This window comes from Chlorocebus sabaeus, chromosome 8 (genome assembly GCF_047675955.1).
Source record: "Chlorocebus sabaeus isolate Y175 chromosome 8, mChlSab1.0.hap1, whole genome shotgun sequence".
Classification (NCBI taxonomy): domain Eukaryota; kingdom Metazoa; phylum Chordata; class Mammalia; order Primates; family Cercopithecidae; genus Chlorocebus; species Chlorocebus sabaeus.
Window position 1 is genome coordinate 80,633,283 of NC_132911.1, and position 20,637 is coordinate 80,653,919.

Sequence of the window (20,637 nt, forward strand, 5' to 3'; positions counted from 1 at the left end):
TGTGCAATGCACAACCCCAGACGGAAATTGTAAACTAGGAAATGAAAGGGAAAGAAACCGCTTCTGTTATAAATTAGTAGGTAGGTGAAGGTTATGCAAAGAAGAAAAGGGAAAGTAAAGCTGTTAAAAGAATAGAATAAAGCCCCTGGGAGTTCAACTCGAAATCCCCCTTTACTCCCCAATCCAAAGGGAGTAGTAGGAGGAGAAAAAAGTGCATTCTGGTGTGATGAGAACTCTCTGGAATGTCTGGAGGAGAGGATAGAAGTGCGAGGGTAAGAAGACCCGGGTGCTAAATAAATCGCAGGAGAGACAAATGGGGGAGGGGCAGGGTAGGAAAGAAATAGTCCGCGATTCACCCAAAGGACTAGGAGATTCAGAGAGATTCCAGCAGAAGGAAAGGAACAGAAGTTCAGGCTCCCAGCGTAAGGAAAGGAGGAAACGACAAGAATCCCTAAGAGAAAAAGAGGAAAAAGGTGTGTGCTGCTGAGGCGGGGCGTGGGAAGACAACCACAGTCAACTGGAAGGAGCCAAAGTCAGGCAGCAATTACTAGGACTTCGGCCAGAGAGGGCAGAAGATTGAGTAGACAGGCGGTCAACCAGAGCAGCGCGGGGCAAGACTCACGAGCGCGAAGCCAGGTGCCGCGCGGTCCGCGCCTCGGCTCCGGGCGACGCAGGGACTTTGCTGGCAATGAGAAGGGCTGCTCGACCAGTCTGCCGGTGTCACGATTCCCCGCGAGTCGCAAGCACACGCCTCACTAACTACTTTACAGCCACTTCCATTGATTTTCTTTAACAAATAAACATAATACCCGTTACAGCAACACTTCCTCTTGCTGCCGCAGCTAGAATGCCATAAGCTCTAATGACTGCATTTCTCCGGACAGCAGTTTTCACATCTCCAAATAAATCGTTTTCCTTCACTTCAGGTTTGGAGAGGCTAGTCCTCGCCCTTCTCTATAATTTGGGAATCACATTTAAGAATAGGTAGAAGACAAGTCCAGACACTAGTTTGTAAATCTGGTAGGGCTCACTCTTATTTGCATATTAATTTTGCTTATAAGAAGTAACTCAATTTGGGAGGGAACCGCCGGAAAAGAAATCGACTCCTTTACATCTGCAGGGAAATCAACATTAGTTCGACAGGCACACCTAAGCTACTGCCCTCGAGTTGTCTCTTCAAATATTCCTTTAAAAATAAAGTATTTATTTTAAAGTAGCCCCCCTTCAAACGCCCGTTTCTGCTGAGGTTCTTCCATACATGTCAAAGGGTTGTTGAATTATTCATTATTGTAATTACTATCATCATTGTCATTATCCCTTTCCATGTGGAAATAATTTTATTATCGTAATTTGATATCTGAAGAATTTCCTGTTAGTCGTTTGATAATCATTTTTTTCTGCTGAAAAGAAAAGTTTTGTTTATAAATGAGATAGAGAAAATGTTTTAAATGCTTTGATGTTTGCTATAGATTTCCGTTTATCTAATCGATCAGAATGCCAATAAAATCGATTAAAGGTTTAGTGTTTTACAAACAACCATTTTGTGCTTTTTGATTTTACGTTCAGAATGATTTTAATAAAGCTAATGCTTTCCTTTAACATTCTCCCTTGGAAAAAAAAAAAAAAAAACCTAAATCTTCATCGTTTTTCCTTTTATTATTAGAAATTGCCATTTAAAATTCTCTTAATAGGAAAATAAACAAAAAGTATAAGCAATGGCTGAAATGGTTTAAATTTCATTCTCTTATTGCTCAAGGTATTTAAATAAAGCCCTTTAAAATCTTGGTGAATTATATGCGATCATTCTGTGATTGCGGAATATTAAATTAAACTTAGATAAATCCGCATTGAAGGAGGCAGCACCCAATCCTGAATTTATTTCCCATTTTCTCTAACAGCATCACTGCGCTCCTCTCTTTGCAATGACAATGTGCCAAATCTGGGCATTTTGAAAACATTTTCCATATGCTTTAACAGGGAACTGATAGACAAAGAAGAAAAGGAGATGATCTTTTTGCTCTGAGGTATATTTTCTTTAACCTTTTTCTCTTAGACTTTAGTTGATAATCATTTTAAAGCAAAAGTTTGAAAATCATTTAATGCTTTTTTTTTTTTTTTTTTTTTTTTTTTTTGCTTTCACCTTTTTCTATCTTGTCATTTATTTCTGAATTGGTGTTTTGGTTATAATTTAATGTAAAGCTACCATTCCTGTACCTTGGCAAACCACATTTTCTTTCAAAATCTTTGATTCATTTAGTTTCTGCTAGTTGTCTTAAGTAATTAAAGATAAAAACAATTATACATTTTGTAACTTAGATCAGATGGGTTGTTTTGATTTTTGTTTTTTTTTTTTTGCTGTAGGATTTAATAGTTCTCTTGTATCTAATATTTAGGGACATTACATACAGTGGTGGTGGCTTTTCTTCAGCTGTAAATATCTGCACATTTGTCTGAGAAATGTGGGTGTTTAGATGAATGCAATGTCGTTTTAAAATAATTTTATTTGGTGGCCAGAGTTTAGTATACTGTCTATACAGCACTTCATTGACTAGATATAGATGCCTTTAGGTCTAAAATATCACTTTATCTTCTGCTCAATGAAATTAGTTATTCTGTCTCTGTGTGTGTGTCTGTCTGTATCCTCTCTCTCTCTCTCTCTCTCTCTCTCTCTCTCTCTCTCCCCTTTCCCATTTGGATCTTGTCTTGGAGCTCTTCGCCAGACAGAATGTAACGTTTTCTTTGGATACTCTTGCTGGAAATATCTCCATATATATTTGAGGATTGTGTGATTGTGATCTTGGTTTTTGGTGGTGTGAAAATGTATGTGTGTTGTGGGGAGGAACGTGATAAGGGGTGCTCATTAATTTGCATAAAGGCTGTGGAAGTGCTTATGAAGTTAGTGAACTGCTATTGTTTGGGGAGAGTCCTGTCTGATTTGTTTATAAACACTGGGCTGGTTGATTAGAGGGAAAAGAGGTCACAGCACTGTCTGAGCTCTGACCTCTGAAAGGCCAGAGGGCATCTGACTTTTCTCTTTCTTCTCCCTTTCCCTCCTCTCCTCCCTTAATTCTTCCTTCCTCAAACCTTCTAGCCCCTCCCTCCTTCTCCCTTCCTTTCTTTACCTGTGTCTAACTCTACATAATGATTCCCCTTCCCCCTAAAAGGTCAGAATCCACAAGAGAAAAAAAAAAAGCTAAAACATTTACTCCAAAGTAAAAGCCAAAAGTTGACTTTAATCCAGAAAGAGAAATACACATGGATATAGAGGTGCAGAGACAGAAACCCGGGAACAAAAGGGGGACACTGCTATGTTTTTTAAGAAAAAGAAGAAGACCATAGAGGAGATAAGAGTGTAGCTGGAGGAGGGGAGGGATTCAGGGAGGGATTTAACTGCCCACAAATACTACACACATATATACACACTCAAAATGCCTTTCCCTTTTGAATTTGATTTCCACTAGCTCACTCCCTCCATCAAAGAAAGTGTCCATTCTCAATGTTAGGTCATATTTTAAGACCCCCGCTTTTTTGTTAGTTCTTTAAACATATATACCTCGTTCTGTATAGAAAGCTTGGGATCCCTCATCACACACAGAGCCACACAGACACATACACCCCACTATTTCTTGAATTATTTCACTATAAATATGTGTTTATGACACCTCCAAAACAAGTCCTGCACCTTTCCATTCATTGTCAACTCCACATCCCTCCCTTGCACAAATACCCCCCAACCCTGTCACTCTCCTCACCCCCCTACACACACAGTGACAAATATTGGTATCAGGCTTAAGTGTGTTTTGGAAAAGGGTTGCTAACTTAAACAAAAATGTTAGTTAACACACCGCCTTTGTTAAATAGTCCCCGGGTGGAGAAGACCCAACAAAAAGAGAAGAGGAGGAGGGGGGCTGAGGATCTGAAAGTGTCTGTGGTGATATAAAGAGTTCCTAACGCTGAAATCTTGTAATACCTCGTTTCAAACTGAGCTCATCTATAGACCCTGGAAGCGCGGTCAAAAGACTGGAAACCTTTTTCCCCTTGGGCTGGAGATGTTCTTGAGCTGGAGGGACATTGGGGAGAGGGAGGTGGGGTATTTATTAGTGAATTGGTGAGGACAGGGTGGGAGGAGGACAGAACAAACAGCTGAAAACTCATTAGACCGATTGTGAAGAGTGTCCTCGGAGTGGGTTTGGGAAATAAAATACGCCGAAGAAAAAGGCCAGAAGTGGAAATTACCTTTTGTCTCAATGTTAATTACTCCTTGCCTCCAACACTCAACACCTAACCACCTGGTATTCCTTTTTGGTTCTCCCCTAACTCGGCGCTCAGTGTCAGGGTCCGAGTGCTCTGCAGTGGATGTGGCTGGCCTGGGGTTGCCCTGTAAAGTGATGAAGAGGCTATAGGGAAAGTTCTTAGTGCGGCAGGGAAACCTCTGCTCCTTTCACTTTGAAATAAAAAGTGACCCAACGTTCCGTGAGGGCGGCGGCGGGTTCGCGCAGAGTTTAGGGACAGTGGAATGGGGGTGGGGCAGGGAGTGGGAGTCAGGGTCAAAGGTGGATGGCAAGGCGTCCGCAGAGACCCAGGAGGAGCAGCTGGGTTTCCTGACGCTGGGAGCCGAGATGTAGGGAGCAAGGGGCCGCGGCACAGCGGCGCAGCCTGGTCCAGCCGCTCGGATCGCGCTCGCGCCCCGTAGCGGCCCGCGGGCTGGGCTCGGGCTCGCCCGCCTCCCCGCGCCCCTGCCAGCGGCGCCGCGCTCCGCGCTCCGCGCCCCCGGGCCCATCCCACGCAGTCCCGCCGCCGCTTCAGCCCAGCAGCTCTCCTCACGCTGGCGCGCTCCGAGGCCAAGCCCCGGAGGAAACTCTTGACTCTGCGCTAGAACCTCTCTGCCCCTTCCCTCAGCCCATTAACCCCCGACCCTCACCTCCAGCCTCTCTTCTTAGGGAAAAGGTGAAAGAAAACGAGAAAGAGGTGGGAACAACAACAACAACAACCCACACACACACACAAACACACACACACACACACACACACACATACACACACGTTAGGAGGAGAATCCTCGCCAGCAAAAGAAGGGGTTGAGAAAGTGGGCACCCCTTACAAGTCCTCTTTTGTTTTCTTACTTAGAAATCAACCGCCCCCACCATCAGACACACACACACACACACACACACACACACACACACGGATACAGTTGTATTTTCCAAGAAAAGACGGGGGAGGTGTAGAGGAGAAATAGCCACCAATTTTTTGTAATGGTTTTCCTGATTTGATGTTTGCCGTTTTGACATTAATGACATTAATGTTATTGATGTTTCAGGGAGAAAAAGGCAAAAGAAATAAAGAACTTGAAAACGAAATGATCATCATTTCCCTATTCTTCCATGCCAGAAATAGACCTCTTTCTTCACCTGAGCCTGAAACAGACTTATTGTTCTCAGGTGTTTCCTTCATCATATGCATTTACCCGTCTGAAGTCGCAGGAAATGGTTTTTCCATCAGTGAGCTTGTACATGGAGCCCTCTCCCGCAAAGGGCTTGATCTTTTCTGATTTGAACCTGAAAGTTTCCCTGCCTTCATTTCCCCTCAGTCTCTTTAAAAGCTCCCATTCCCCTTCCCCATGCACACACCTCAAATAGTTTTTTTAAAGCCAGAAATTTTGCTCTCTGGGGTGTTTTTCAGTAAACAGTAACGCTACATAAACACCTTTTTCACTTACAAGTTGCAGAGAATTTAAATTTTACCCCTGTGTGCATGTATGTTTCTTAAGGCATATGGATAAGCCCCACTGAGGTGCAATCAGATACTGCTAGCAAATTGGTGATACAATTGCTGTGTAAAGGTGGGGCTGTAAACAAAGTAAATTTATAATTTTAGAAAGCTTTCCACTTTCAACAAATTTCTTCCCAAAGAAGTTTAACATCGAATAAAGTCTTTGGAGAGACAGATGATTTTCTTTCTGTTAACATTTAGTAGCCCTGGCTTTTAAAACACTAGTACCTGCACCACTGACTCCGGATCCCTAAGGTGGTGATTTGCTTTTTTTTCCTCTTAATAAAGACCATATCTAGAGTTTTTTTTGTTTGTTTGTTTTTGTTTTTGTTTTTTCCCCCTTCACTCCATGCCTCTGGACTTTCACTGTAACTTTAGCCAGCTGCTGAAGGCAACCAGCTTTCCTGATCTGGGCCTAGGTCTGCTTTTTTGAGGACTGTGCTTTTATCCTCCCAGGTGTTTTGTTTGGTTTTTAATCCATTTGCATCAGTCTTAGGATCTTCCAAATGTTCCCTGATAACGCAAGGTTTTAGGCCTGGAAAGATGCATTTTTGCAGCCTCTGTAGTTCCAAATACTTGTGCTATAAACCTTTCTGTTGGTATTTGGTAGATTTGTGCTTAAGGCCTAAGACAAGGTTTTGAAGCAGATCCTGGTGATCCAGAACTTCAAAGGCCTGTCAACTCAAAGGCAGCTAACACATCACCTGTCCAGGAAGCTGGACATTGCAAGTATTTCCTGTTTTTAGCTCATTTGATTTGTTATTCTTACTTTCTGTTTAAAATTCCTGTTTTTGAAATATTACATAGATGGTGTCTACCTGTGACCTGTAGTATAGTAGTTATAAGTGCATCAAGATGCTGAGTAGTAATGCACATATATACATATTCCATATATATATTCCAAATTCAGTAGGGGGTATTTAAAAGTATGTCTATTCCTAGTTTTAGTTAATTATCTTTTAATGAAAGTGTCACTCATCTTCACATCTGTAATATTGGAAAGAGATAATTAGATTTTCAAATGAGAATCAGCCACCTTAAATTTTGCACCAGAAAATACCAAGTATATTTCATTCTAATGAGATCTGTAGTGAGGTTTTAAAATTCATCATAGTGTGCTTCAAGAAAGATAACTCAACAGACTAAAAAGATGAAAGGTTTTTCTTTTCTAAGTCTTCTTAAAGTTATTACATTGAACTTATGCAATTCTGATAAAATATTCAAGAATATTACATAAAGGCTAGAAGTGTACCCCCACCCCCAAAATCATTCTTGCAACCGTCACTTATTCTCATTTGGAAGTTTTCTTTGACTAACCGCTTCCATCTCCCATAACCTGGATTTTCTCTCCTGCGTATACAAGTGAAGGATACGTGTTTAAATAGAGTGCCTAAGGATCGAGAGTGCAATTCCTTCTTTGAAATAGGCTGGGCTGAGCGGTGTTTGCACACAGGCAGGCACCCTTTATTTACATATATCTGCATATTTGCTCAGGCCCCCGCATTTCGCCATTAAAGTGCGTTCATGTGCTCAGCAGAATAAACTCGGCAGAGAAAAGCTCTTCATTACCCTAACTCATATTTCTGCTTAAAGCTCCCTAGTAAACAAATCTCTGGTCCGATAATAATCACTTTGCCTCATTAAAATAAAAAAAAAAAAATCTCGAATGGTTAAAGGGCAACGCTTTGGCGGTATCTATGTTTTATTTCCTTCCCCTTCTTGCTCTGTGTGTGCCTGTGTTTGTGTGTAAGAGCGTGTGTGTGTCTAATGAAGTTTGGGAGTCGCGCGCAGGGGCGCGTGGGGTGCGAGCCTCGGAGGTCCCCATCCCCTGTCCTCTCCGCGGTCGTCGCGTCCGGGGCTCCAACCGCAGCGCTCGGAGCCTTGGAAGCCGTGAGGCTCCGGAGCTGCTCTGAGTCCGGGCTGCGCGTCATTTGCAGTCTGGGGAATGTTGATCACCTCACTAATTACACCTCTCTCTCCCCCCTCTCCCTCTCCCTCTCCCTCGCTCTCCTCTCTCATTCCCAGAGTGCATATCGGGAATAGACACACAAAGACATGCGCACTCAACTTAATCAGCCATTTTTTTAAACAGGGCTAAAACGATAATAATTAGCAGAATAAAGACATATCGGATTTTCATTTCCTTTCCTCCTTTTCCCAACCCCTTCACAACCAAACAGCGAGACCGCGGTCGGCACATGCTTTAACTCCTCCCGGACCCCCGAGGACCGCTCCATGCCCCCCACTTTCTGCTCCAGCGTTTTTATTTTCACCCAATAAAGTTCGAGGATTATTTTTTATTTTTTTATTTTTTTAATGAACCCTCTCGTTTTACTTGGATGTGATCAGCTGTAAGTAAAATAAAAGCAAAACAAAAAAGAGGCGAAGATCGAGTAGGAACTGCAGGGGAAATGGAAAGTAAGTTTTTTCTTTAACTTTTATTGAGTAGTTTGTGTTAAATTTAGGTCGAGTATCGATTATCTTTCCAGCCTGATCTTGCACAATCTTTGATATTTCGCTCCCTCTCTCTCCCTCTCCCTCTCCGCCTCTCTCCCTCTCTGCCCCTAGCTCGCTCGCTCCTGCTCGCTCTCGCACACATCCCCTCATCCCGACCATCTCTTCCGCTCTGCCCCCCTTTTCTATCTCTTTCCCCTTTTTTTGGCTCAAGGTTTTGCTCCGCTGAGGGAGGGAGGGGGCAGTGAGGGACCTGATTTTCCACTTTCTTTAGGGGGGCTGCGTTTTTCGGGATTTAACTTTTGGATTAAGTGGCGGAGGATCATCTACATTTGCTCAGGCAGTTTTCTCTCCTTTTCCCTGTCTTTTCGGGTTCTGCCTTCACTGCGAGCCCCGGGCATTCTAGTGGCTGGGGGAAGCTGTCAGCTCCGCAGCGGCGCGGGCACTGCCAGGGGTCCCTGCTCGCCCCGCGCCCCCGCACTCGGATCGGGATGACTCGTCCTCCGCACTCATCCTCCGAAAGTTTGGACGTTGGTCGGTGGGGCTGGGAGCCCCTCTCTTCCTGCTCTTTCCCTGCTTTACCCTCCAACCCCCACCCCATCTTATTCAGCCTCGTTTTTCTTCCTCCTTTTACCACCCTCCCCTCTTCCCCTTCTCAAGTTCCCCGAAGGTCGCTTAGTGTGCAGGGCTGGCGGACGCCCGGGGGTTCGTGCGCTCTGGGGAGGGGATTTCAAGAGACTGGGGTGAACGTTGGGGCTGGGGCTGCAGGTAGACACCGGCCCACCGGAGCGGGCGCGGCGGGCGCTGCAGAGGGCTGCTCTCGGCTGCGCGGGCGCGGGCGCCGCGCAGAGAAGGCAGGTCCGTTAGGAGGCGGGATCACCCGGCCTCTGGGCCGGGGACCCGGGAGGCGGCGGCCGCTTGCTCGGGACGGAACGCCGCTGGGTGTGGGTTAGACCAGCGGATAGACGCCCGCGGCTTGGGGTCAAGAATCTTTTCCTTTCTTTTTAGCAAAGGGCAAGGGGTGTGTGCGTGTGTGTGTGTGTGTGTGTGTGTGTGTATTGAGTGTCTGTGTTCGGCTGTGAGAACCAATTCATTCTTCGGCCCCCCTAAAAGGGTTCCATGCCTACAAATGAACTTCACCTCTTTCGCTTCTCCAAGCATCAAGTGCGCCTTCTGGCTGGGAGCAGCTAAGGGAAAAAGGGCTGGAATGCACCGGGTCTCTCCTTCCTGTTACTTCTATCCGCTCCCAACCCCCTTCTCTCTGCTCTTTTCTATCAGAAAAAAATAAATTTTCTCATGAAATTGTATAAAGTTTCTCTGCCAATGTCCAAGTTACAGAAGGTTCCCTATCCTAACCCCCTTCCCCCAGAAGACGGTGCACTGGTTTCTATTTCTTTTGTTACCTGTGATCCGGGCGGGGGGCTCCTTTCGGCCGCTCAGGCTGGGGTCCGGCCCAGAGAGGAGGCTTCTGCGGGCGCCTTTGACCGCGACTTCTCACTTCCGCGCGTTCTGGTGAGGTTTTAGCTACCGTTCGGTGAGACACCCTCCTTGTAGGTACCAAAGGTTCAGATCGCAAACACGGACCCCCCCACCTCGACCCCTACACACACAGAGACACACTCACACTCAACACACACTCACAGACACACATTCTCCCTACCCTCCCCCCCACCTCCGGCCCCCACCTTGTCTTTCCCCTCCCCCCTTCCAAAAAAAGCACACACACACACACAACAACATCCCCCCCCCCCCAACACACACACACAAACAAAAACCCAAAGACAAGTTCACTGGCAGAAGATGGTGGATTGACACTGACTCAGACAGAGGCAGGTTCACTAGGAAATCTGGCCGTCCTGATTTCTGACAGTTGCATTTCCTCTCCTTGAGTCCTCCCCCCCACCCTTTTTATTAACTCTATTCCATGTTTAATCAAGGATCATGTAGATGGCAAAAGGAGAGACAGAGAGGAGAGAGGAAGAGAGAGAGTGGGGGAGAGAGGGAGAGAGAGAGAGAGGGAGAGAGAGAAGAGACAAGAGACAGAGGAGGGTTTTTTTTTTTTTTTTTTTTTTTTTTTTTTATTGTGTTCTCCTGGATTTTCAGTGGCTTGATCCCTATAAACGTGGAGTGGTTAAAGCTCATATGTAGCATTATATTTTTAGTTGGGTGGATGGATGGAAGAGTGAGAGAGAGGCTGCGGCTGCCGCTGCCTTTTCGGGTGTTGCTTAGATTAAGGCTGAGACTTGGCTGCGATTGGGACGCGACAGTGACACGGGCATCGATCGCTTCCATTGAGAGCAATGCAAAAACACAGCCCGGGTATGTAACACTCTCGGTGCCATCAACACTTGTTTTACTTTGTATTTACTGGCAAAACTGACAGAGCAGGCTCAGACTTTCTTTCTGTTGTTGTTTTTTTTTTTTTTTTTTTTTCCTGTTTCTTCTTTACTAACTGAAGAATACAAACAATTGTGTATAGAAATTGCTGAAAAGGATGGTTTAAATAAAACAGAAAGGAGATATTCAGAATTATTTCACTACCTCTGTGACTGACTGTGTTTAGGAGTTTTCCTTTTCCACTTAGGAGCATATTAAAGAGAATGGAGGTTTTCTTTTTTCCTTTCTCATCTTAAAAAAAATATATATCCTTAAGGGAATATTTGATAGTTTTCAAGGTTTGTGGTTTCAATCAGCAGGAAGGCACACAAAAATAAAAGATGGCCAGCCAGCTGTTTTAACCTCTTGCACCTGGCTTCAGTGTGGGGATCATAAGGTTTATACAGTTATTTTTTTAAATGGTTTTAATATTTATGGCATAAACTAGGGAGAGCATCACTGGGTTTTTATTCAGTTGCTGGCTGATTTTGGATTTTTAAAAAAGTAAACTCATATTCAGGTGTGTTCATGTTTATGGCAATGAAGATAGGGTCAATGAAATATGGGGGAAATATCATAAATCTGAAAAGTGAAATGTACCCAAGGAACAAAGAAAGGTCAGGTAAACCAGCTGTGTAAGTCAAAGCAATAGCACCAACTGTGGGGTTAGACAGGGATAGTGGACTCTGGTTCTATGAAGCGAAAGTTGCCACTTAAAGTTAAAGATGAGGCAAACATGTTCAGCGCTTTTGTAATATTTTGCAGTTTTTAGCAAATGAGCCCAAATCTGTTCATTAATTTTGAGCTTGTTGGATTATTTTAAAAGATGCTTCACCAGCAAAGGAAAACATAAAGGAGGCTGAGAAAATCACCGTTTAATATTGCAGAATTTACTGCTTCCATTCTGACCATGAGCCTAAATTTACACAATGAAATTTGATTATCTCTAATAACAATATTAGATCCTGCACTGGATGGATGAGAATTGAGGTGGTTTTGTTGATTGCAAGGGTTTAATGTTGCATTTCAGAATCTGATGTGGTTTGGCCCTCCCTTCCATTAACTGGAAAACCCCTGAGGTTTTACAATTATTTCTTAAAGATAATACATTTAAGATTGCATTGGTAGGCTGAAGAAAAGTCATAAAGGCAAGAAGGGAAGCCCTTAATAACTCTTGAGATTCAGACATGTTCAGCAGTTAGATTGGCTCTGACTTCACCAAGGGTCGACAATGTGTCATTTCCACGAAGCCAAATTGCCCTCTGCCTATATGATATTAATGTGCAAATCAATATTTCAGGGATTAAATTTCCCTTCTTCATTTTTTATGGTTTCTACCTCAATAAGTCTCAAGTCTATTAGAAGAGGCTGGATGATTTAAAATCTTTCACTGCAGAATGGCTTGTCGTCGTCTTGTTTCATAGACCATTTTAGGATTTTCGTTATAAAGACTAAAGACATCCTAAAGAAGTTGTGAGGCAGTGTAGACCCAGGCTCAATAGTGTAAAGCCCTTGTTTGATTAAGAACTAAAAGATATTGAAAATATAATATATACGTTTATGTAATATATATGTACATTCTGCTGCTTTAAAAATATTATGTTAATCACCTATTGATTTATTTCAAAATCAATTGAAGCTCCTTTCTTATTAATGATTTGTTCAGCTTTCTTGAGGACTGTGTTAATTTTCTTAAAGAGTATGCATGAATTAGCTTGGTGTGAAACTATTGGGGCAGAGGGTTTTTCAATTAGCAATACTTTCCTAAGAAATATTTTCAGAAACCGTTGTTTATGAGAGTAATAACCCAGAGGTGTCATTTGCATACATTGTTGTGATAGCTATCATTGCATTTTGTGGCTGAATGACTTAGCTGATCTATGTTAAATGAAACCTTCTTCAATTTCTTTTACATTTTGTTTCTAGCACTTAGTAGGTGCAATGTTTCTTTTTATCCTCTTAGAGAAAGAAAATTATGAAAGAAAATATGTGACTTAACTGGAAAGAGTACAAAGCAGAAATTTTGAGGGAGGTCAAAATAAAAGATTGTGACTTTATCACATAATCTTGGGAGGGCCTACTGTCTATCATTTGGTGGTGTTTTATAGTCTAAACCCTCTGGACCAAGTTCCGCACAGCTGCATGAATTTCATATGTGATAGAACATTTTTTCCATTCAGTGTGAAATGTTCCTTCCTAAAAAACGTACACCAGACTCGCTTAATTTAGTCTGTTAAAAGAAATGCACATGAAAAAGGACAAAAGGCTCTTTAATCTCTGCAAGCTGTTTGTTTTTCTTCAAGATTCCTGTCTGTTTGGGTTTGAAAAGTCATGTTTATTGAGGAGATGATTCTGAGGTGTGACATTAAAATAATATATGATTTTTGGACTGGTGGCCACGCTTCTGCTTAATTTGCAGAACTACTTTTTATGCCTGTCAAAACACAGCGTTAATCTATCCTTATTTACAATTAATCTCAATAAAATTAATCTTAACTATGCTTTATTCAGTGGCTTAAAATATCTAATTATATTCAATTAACTGCTGTCATAGTAATTAACATTGCTTAATTGCCTCTGCATATATTTATGTAAAGCTCATTAGGTGCTGCTGACTCCTTTTCCCTTTCCTACTTGCTATTTTTGCTGTTGTCAATCCACGTTCATCTCCCAATGTTCGACAATGTCAATGAGAACAAATTCTTTCTTAACATTTTCTTGAAATGAATGTTCCTGCCTTCCTTTGAGAAGATACTCGTTATGAGTCTTTAAAGACTAATCCATCCCCCTCTCTTCATTTTCCTTATCCCTGGTCTCTAGCACTCTCACAAAATATGTTCTGTCATTGTTGCTAGAAATATGAGAAGCCAGGTTAAGCTTTGTGTTTATAAATGAGGAGCCTTTCTGTGTCTGCCTAAGGGCTGTACCCACAGGGAGAGGGTTTCCCCCCTCTTCTAAGACCACTCTAAGGGTTAAAGACTTGGCCAAGGTTCAAACTGAGAAGCGCCCAGGGAAAGTGCATGTGAATATGTACAAGTTTCATGTAATTAGTGCTTAATTATATTAACATATGCAAATTGTCAACTTAGGAGCTTGTTGAGCTGGCAAAGATCAGCTAGGCACAATTGCAGTATTGTTCTGAAACAATAATGGATTTCAAGTTGGATTGTGGAAACACATAACTAGCTATCTAATTTAACTCATACCGTGGTGAAATTTCATTAGTCTCCATGGAGACTGGTTTAATTGTGCTGACTAATGTTCTGGGCTGCAGAATGTCCTAAAAAGAAAGCGTTGTTTGCCTAATCCACCTTACAATGACACTTGTTTGTACATGTTTCCCTTGTGTGAGAATTTGCATATGCAAATAAATAGTTTCTCTGCCCCATTTGTCATGGCTGTTCATTACCCATGAAGAGGACATTGTTACTAGGCTGTTACTGAGTCTCCCAAGACGGGATAGTGTCAACCAGTCCAGCTACATTCTTTCATAATTTGTTTCTGATTAATAGACCAGAGTGAGTCTCATTCTTTTTGGGCATCTGTAAAAGGAAGGTCACTTCTGTCACAGAAAAGAGTTTCTGCGGTAACTGAAGGAGTTTTTCTTCTTCTTCTTCTCCCTTGTCCACCCATTGGTTAACATAATCATATTTAAAATAATAGATTCTTGTTCTAAGAATGCCTCTACTAATAATCTCTAGTTTCCTAAAGCAAAAAGATAGGAAAAGAAAGGAGATTCTGTTATTGGAATATTAATCCTGTTTTTGACAGAAAGGTAAACTGATATAATTGCTTTTCAGTTGAAGGAATGGGGGTTTATACAAGTGTGAAAGCATCGGAAAAGGATTAGCATTTTTTTGCATAATGAAAAGCTCTGTTGAATAGGGTCCTGAATGGCTGACTGAATGACTAAGATGAAAGGAAGATGAAAATGCAGGCTTCTCTTTCTTTATGTCTGTGCTCCGCTCTCTCTAAAGTTATGTTTGTCCAAGACTTGAGAAAACAAGCAGGGGCTCAGATTTCAGCAACTTTATAAGATGCTGTGTTTTCATCATCATTGGGACGTAATGTGTATGACAATAGTGCAGCTAGAAGATGATCAACAGAGGTTTGTATATAGAAGAGTTTCAGAAACATGCCAGGCTAGCCAAATATTGACTATTGGGTATGAGGAATTCCCAGCACTTTGCTGGCAAAAACAATTATTTTAGAAGAGCCAATAGTATGGTGTGGATCTTTAATTCAGTTAATGATGGAATATAAAGTGCCTGTTTTTTACCCCATCGGCTATAAATAACTATCTCGATTGGTGAAACACTTCACTTGGGAAAGAGTTGTGTAATCTGACTTTTGGCAATGTTAAGTGTTTTAAGTGGCCTATCAGCTTTTGTAGCTGGGAAGGGAGAGAAGAGGGTACAGATGTATTTTCTTAAGATTTAATTCATGAAGTTCTGAATGCAGTCTTCATGTTGCTTTGTAGGTGTATTGTGTATTTTATTTAGAGATAAGACTTTAAAAGTGTCTAGGTATTATAAGTTCACTCTTGGAGACATTTGTAGTAGGGTTCCCTGCCACTAGTTAGGGATGTAACTGGTTATCAGTTGACAATGTGATCAACACTCTTAATGATGTTTCTTCAACCATCATTAGGACAGTTAAAATACCAAAAGTGTTAAGACTCTTTCAAAGGTGGGAATTGGTTCTTTTGTACATATGTAAATCAAATACAGTACAGATAATTATTTATATGTATACATTTTAAACAAGCTCTTTCACGTTTGAAGTCACCACTAATGATCATGGCTGCCTCAGAACAGGACTAAAAGATTTCATCAGATATTAACCCAACTTGTTTGTTGCTAGATTTTAGAACTTCCATTTGCCTCATCACTTTAGCAGTTTTGTTGTTGAGGTACTATTAAGATGGTTAGATGGAAACTTGGGAAATCACAAGTATTTTTACATAAAGTGTAAGGGTTGACTCTTGAGTACAGCATATTGTAAAGGAAAACTGTTTGATCTATGTTATACAGTCCCCCAAATTTTTTACTAGAGTCCTTTTTAAAATTTGTCAAGAAATTCTGGATTGCTTCAGAAACTTTTATGGTTAACTTTATGATATGCTTGAAAAAAGTCTTAAAAGAACAAAAAAATCCACATGGAGGCTATTCTTTTACATGCAGAAGGGCTTATTAAGGTATTTCCATAAGAAAATGTGTTAATTTAAAAAATAAATTCATTTATATTTTAAGACATTGTTAACCAGGCACCATGTGTTGTAACTGGCAGTTTTCCAGCCACCATGGAAGTGGATCACACATGGGTTAATAGTAGCTTATGTGATGTCTGCATTCTTATGAAATGGGCAAAAGCCCAGGGTATTCTGATATCAAGATTTTAGAAATTAGACAGAAAGCAGAATATATGTTTATATGTGAACAGATGGACACATGTGAGAACTAAAAGTGCACAATTTCTCTTGGCACTTGTTTTAGTTATCCCTGATGATATAACCAAGATCTTAGTGCACTCACAGTCTTTGATGGCTAAAGACGAAATGGGCTTTTAATGAGGGCTCAGTGGCATTATTTTCTTGCATAAGGATTGTGCCCCTTGTGATCTTGCTGGACTTGATGTTCTGTTAATTCCCTAGTTTCAGAGGTTCACAAGTTGCCTTGAAAGTTTGATATGGTTTCACATTTGACATACAATCCTCAGTTCAAGAATGGCTGCTCTCTAGTTTCCTTTTATTTTAAAGGTTTGTGAATAGAATAAAATATTTGCCACTTTAAGGCATATTTGAGTTTATGTACTAAACTTAAAAGTGATTTTGGCACTAAAGTCATATTTAGTAGGCAGCTTATCTCTAATATAATTAACCACCTTAACATTCTAGAGACTGGATAAAATAAACAAATACAATTTAAGAATTTGGGCAGACTAACTTAGTTAATACATCATATTGTCCTGATGGTCCAAGAAAAGTTGTGAGTAGGTGTTTTGGTCATTCAGGTCAGGAGTTCACACACCAGCATCATAATTCAGATAATAGATCATTTCTAATGTTTGTCTGACTTGAGGACACAACAGTGCTCAGATGATAATTACTGAATGGTATGCACTATAGGACATACCTCTAAAGACAACATTTATAGGTTTCATTGTGTTCTAGCTATAAAAAAGAAATCATTCTGCAAATATTTACTCAAGTCTAAATCATTTTAACCAGGGAAAATTGACTTTTGGGTTAAAATATGCATTTTATAACTGTCCATAAAATTCTTTTCCTTCACTGTAAAGAAGAAAGGAAATCCATAGCTCTAACAATGTTAAAATACAAAAACATACGAGCTAGTGTATGCCACCTGGTTATATTGTTAAAAACAAAATGAAACATAACTTCTTAAGGGGAAAGTTTTTGAGGAATCTTAAAGTTTGTCTGCTTGGAATAATAGGTTGAAAAAGACCAATTATTCTTACATTTCCCATGGTATTTTCATTAAACCTGAAATAGTTTGCTAATGTGGATTTTCAAAAATATAGTGATTAGTAGTTTTTAAAATACCATAAATTTTGGAACAATGCAATTAATACTTAAGATTTTCTGAGCCCATTAATTGAAAATTAGAATTAATCTTCTCTTTTGGTTTACTGGATACAACTGTGTTTCATCATCCCTAACACTCTTACATTCCTGTTCACTAGAGTATATACAGACAAACAGACACACACACACACACACACACACACACACACACACACCCCTACCCTCTTTCCATGTTAGGCCTTTCTTTCCTCTTTAGATGCATTCCTAGTGGTAGCTTGTGAAGTTTTCCCTTCATAGGCTAAACTTTCATCTTCTGAGAATTGGCAAATATAATCTCATCAGAAAAGAGCAGCTAGGGAGGTAAGGCAATTAGAAATTACCAAAATGCCAGAGTCTGGGAAGTGGCCTTACCATCGTTCGGTTCAACTAACTAATTTTAAAATATGGGCTATTGAATTAAAGATAAGTTATCTTTGATTACCCAGCAAGGTAGGAAAATGTCAAGACAAGAATTGACATATTCAAGCTCTAGGACCAGTGGTCACTCAACTGTATTGGCTATTTGAAAAATGTTTGTTGAATGAATGAACATGAAGGTTGTGGAGATGGTGAAGAGGAGGAAAGGAAAATGTGCATGATAACCTGTCTTGTCTGAGAGAGTGAGCTCTCTGTTATCGAAAGGAGACAAGTAGAATCTGGATGGCCTCTTGTTATTGTGACTGTTAAACATATTTTTGTGTTAAGCAGGAGGTTACACGAGGTGCTCCAAATGGACAAGAAGAGCCTACGATTCATAAAATACTGATGATTTCAGTGACTTAAAATGTATTTATCACAATCACAAACATGGTGTGAACAAGAACAAGGCTTCACTTCCGTGTAAAGAAAGGATATGAAGTCAAGGCTGTGATGTTTTGGAGGCAGCATAATATAAGATCAGACATTTTTTGATTCTGCTTATTTTGCTTTCCTTTTTCTTTTTAAATCACTTTATTTAAACTTACATTTTAGGTATTTTAACATCTACTACATTTGTTGGCAATCCAATGCTTAATAGGAATTTTATTCAACCTATAAGTCACCTGGATTACATTTCTGTTGTGGGTGCCCTTGTCCAAATTACTTAATCTTCCTGAGCCTCAGTTTTCTCATCTGTATATCAGGGTTGCTATAGAGATTACATAAGACTAAAGTGTTGTGAATGTTAAAATAAGCGATTGTGGCAGGACCTGACAACTGATCCAAAAGTTCCCTTTTTGTTTTTTCCCAATAATTGTTTTAAAGTAATGATCAACTAAAGAGCATTTGATAAAGCAAGTCTACATAGATATTTTGAGTAGAGTTTCCCCTCTCTCCTACAAGAAAAATATATGAATTTGGCAATGGATATGCCTAAGAGGTGGAGGAAAGAAGTAGTATCCTTCTTTTCATATTTTCTCACCGACAGGTACCCAAATGGCATCTAGGTTGACAGGTGGATGCTTCTCCACATCTTTATCTGCCACTCCATCACTATAAGTTGGTTTGGTCCTGAGGGGCTTCTCGGTATTTAATGCATTTCTGAATCTTCATTTTTTTTAAAGAAGCAAATTAAGACAGAAACAGCTTTTCAATAATTCAGACCTTGGTCTATCCACATGAACTCAAGATTCCAGACCCTCCATTAAATACAATAATAGAAATGACCGTAATGCTTATTTCAGTCTTGAAGTTGAAAGCCTTCTCTTGAAAGCCACTGAATTAGAGGATTTTCCGACACTGGATTATGTACTTGCTATTAATGATATTATATGCTTGATATTGGTGATATTTTCGTATGCCAAGAAAGGGGAATGGATACTATTACATGGTATCCTGTTGACCAAAATTTATACCAACCTAGAGAAGAGATCCAGCTATTAATAATCCAATAATATTATGAACCCTTAAATTTTCTTAGGTTATTTTATAGCCAACTTGTGGGTCTCCACCTGGTTTATCTTTTGGGGAATCACAGTCCTTTACTGTTTTATAATAATGCATTATTCTGGAAGACTATCCACGTTCAAAGATGGTAAATTCATGATGAGTTAATATAGATTAGTACAATTTTTTGAACCACCTGGAAACTAACGTTGTTTTTTTAATCTGTTTATTTTTTATACATTTTTTATTGTGATACATATAAGATACACCTTTAAAATTATTGTTTATAATTTTATGGGAAATCTAAGTGCATTTGGATTATAATTTTCTAATTTTATGTTTGATTATTGTTTAATATTTATGTATGTTTGGTTCATAACACTTCTTAAAAATAAAAGTGTATGCATAGCCTATATTCTAGTCATATTTATAAGAGGCCCTGGACTTGACATTTCATTTGAAGCACATTTATTTAAGACAAAGCATTTTTTAATATTAATCAATATAAGGATATAATTCATGTAGAGAAAGCAATTAGCATCTTAACATTTTTCATGATACTTGTTTAAGTGTCTCCTCAAATAAAACTGCAGCCTCCATGAGGGTAGCACCCACTTTTTTTAAACACTATATCCACAGTGATGGATATACTATTGGCAAATATTTGGTGCTCAGTAAATACCTGTTGAATGAATGAATGGATAAATGAATGATAATTAAAAACATAAATAGAAAACTTCAGTTTACTATACTACTGGAATCTGCCTTTCCTCCTGAAATCTAGGTACTGAGAAAAAAAAATCACCTTAAAAACAACTGGACTTGTCTTGGGAAATTCCACAGAGCAAACCATCTTGCAGAGAAATCTAAATGGGTTTTTATATTAGAACCATAGATTGTTGCAGTCAGAAGGGATATAGCACAATCCCCTTGTTTAACCAATATGGAAACTGAAGATCATGGAAATTCCTGGGAAACATCACATAACTACAGAGTACAGCTGAAGAAATTGAGTGTGTGTGTATGCATGTATGTGTCCTCTTCAGTTTATTTGGCTTAGCTTCTCCCTATCCAAAAATTATATAATATTAATACGAGAATAATTTGTTATGCTTCTGCTGGAGATTATTTTTATTTGTGAGATTTTTCCAAGCAAAGGAAGTTTTTAGTTGTTACAATTCCTGTGCTGGCTGCTCTGGGATTGTAAAGGTAAACTGTTAGAGATAGGACCAAAATTGTCTGAAAGGTGAAAGCTTGCAGGAAAAATAGGGTGGGTCATTTAGTTCTTGAAATGAAGCAGGGTGCAGATTAGGAATCATTATGGTTTGCCAGAAGTTGCTGGTCATAGAAGCCTGTTTAAGTGCTCACTGTCAACGAGGAAATCATGGGCAGCACTTAAAGTGGCTCACCTCTGATTTATTCATAAACCTCACACGAGCACTTGGCTTTGTTCTTACTCTAGTAAGGCGGTCTGATGCCAATAAGAACAGGAATAAAGAGCTCCTTGCATGGTCCAAGACTGAATAGCACTTTACCTCAAAGCTTGACCTCTTTTCTAGAAGTCTGTTATGCTAGAGTTGACT

At 40.1% G+C, this 20,637-nt stretch overlaps 1 protein-coding gene across 1 annotated transcript in view; it reads left to right on the plus strand.

Moving 5' to 3' along the window:
* The first annotated feature begins 7,598 nt into the window (after positions 1–7,598).
* The window catches only part of ZFHX4 (zinc finger homeobox 4), a 188,888-nt gene continuing 175,849 nt past the window's right edge, over positions 7,599–20,637 (plus strand). The window contains 1 exon segment of the mRNA XM_008000930.3: positions 7,599–8,190. The gene's annotated coding sequence lies outside the window, so the exon portion shown is untranslated.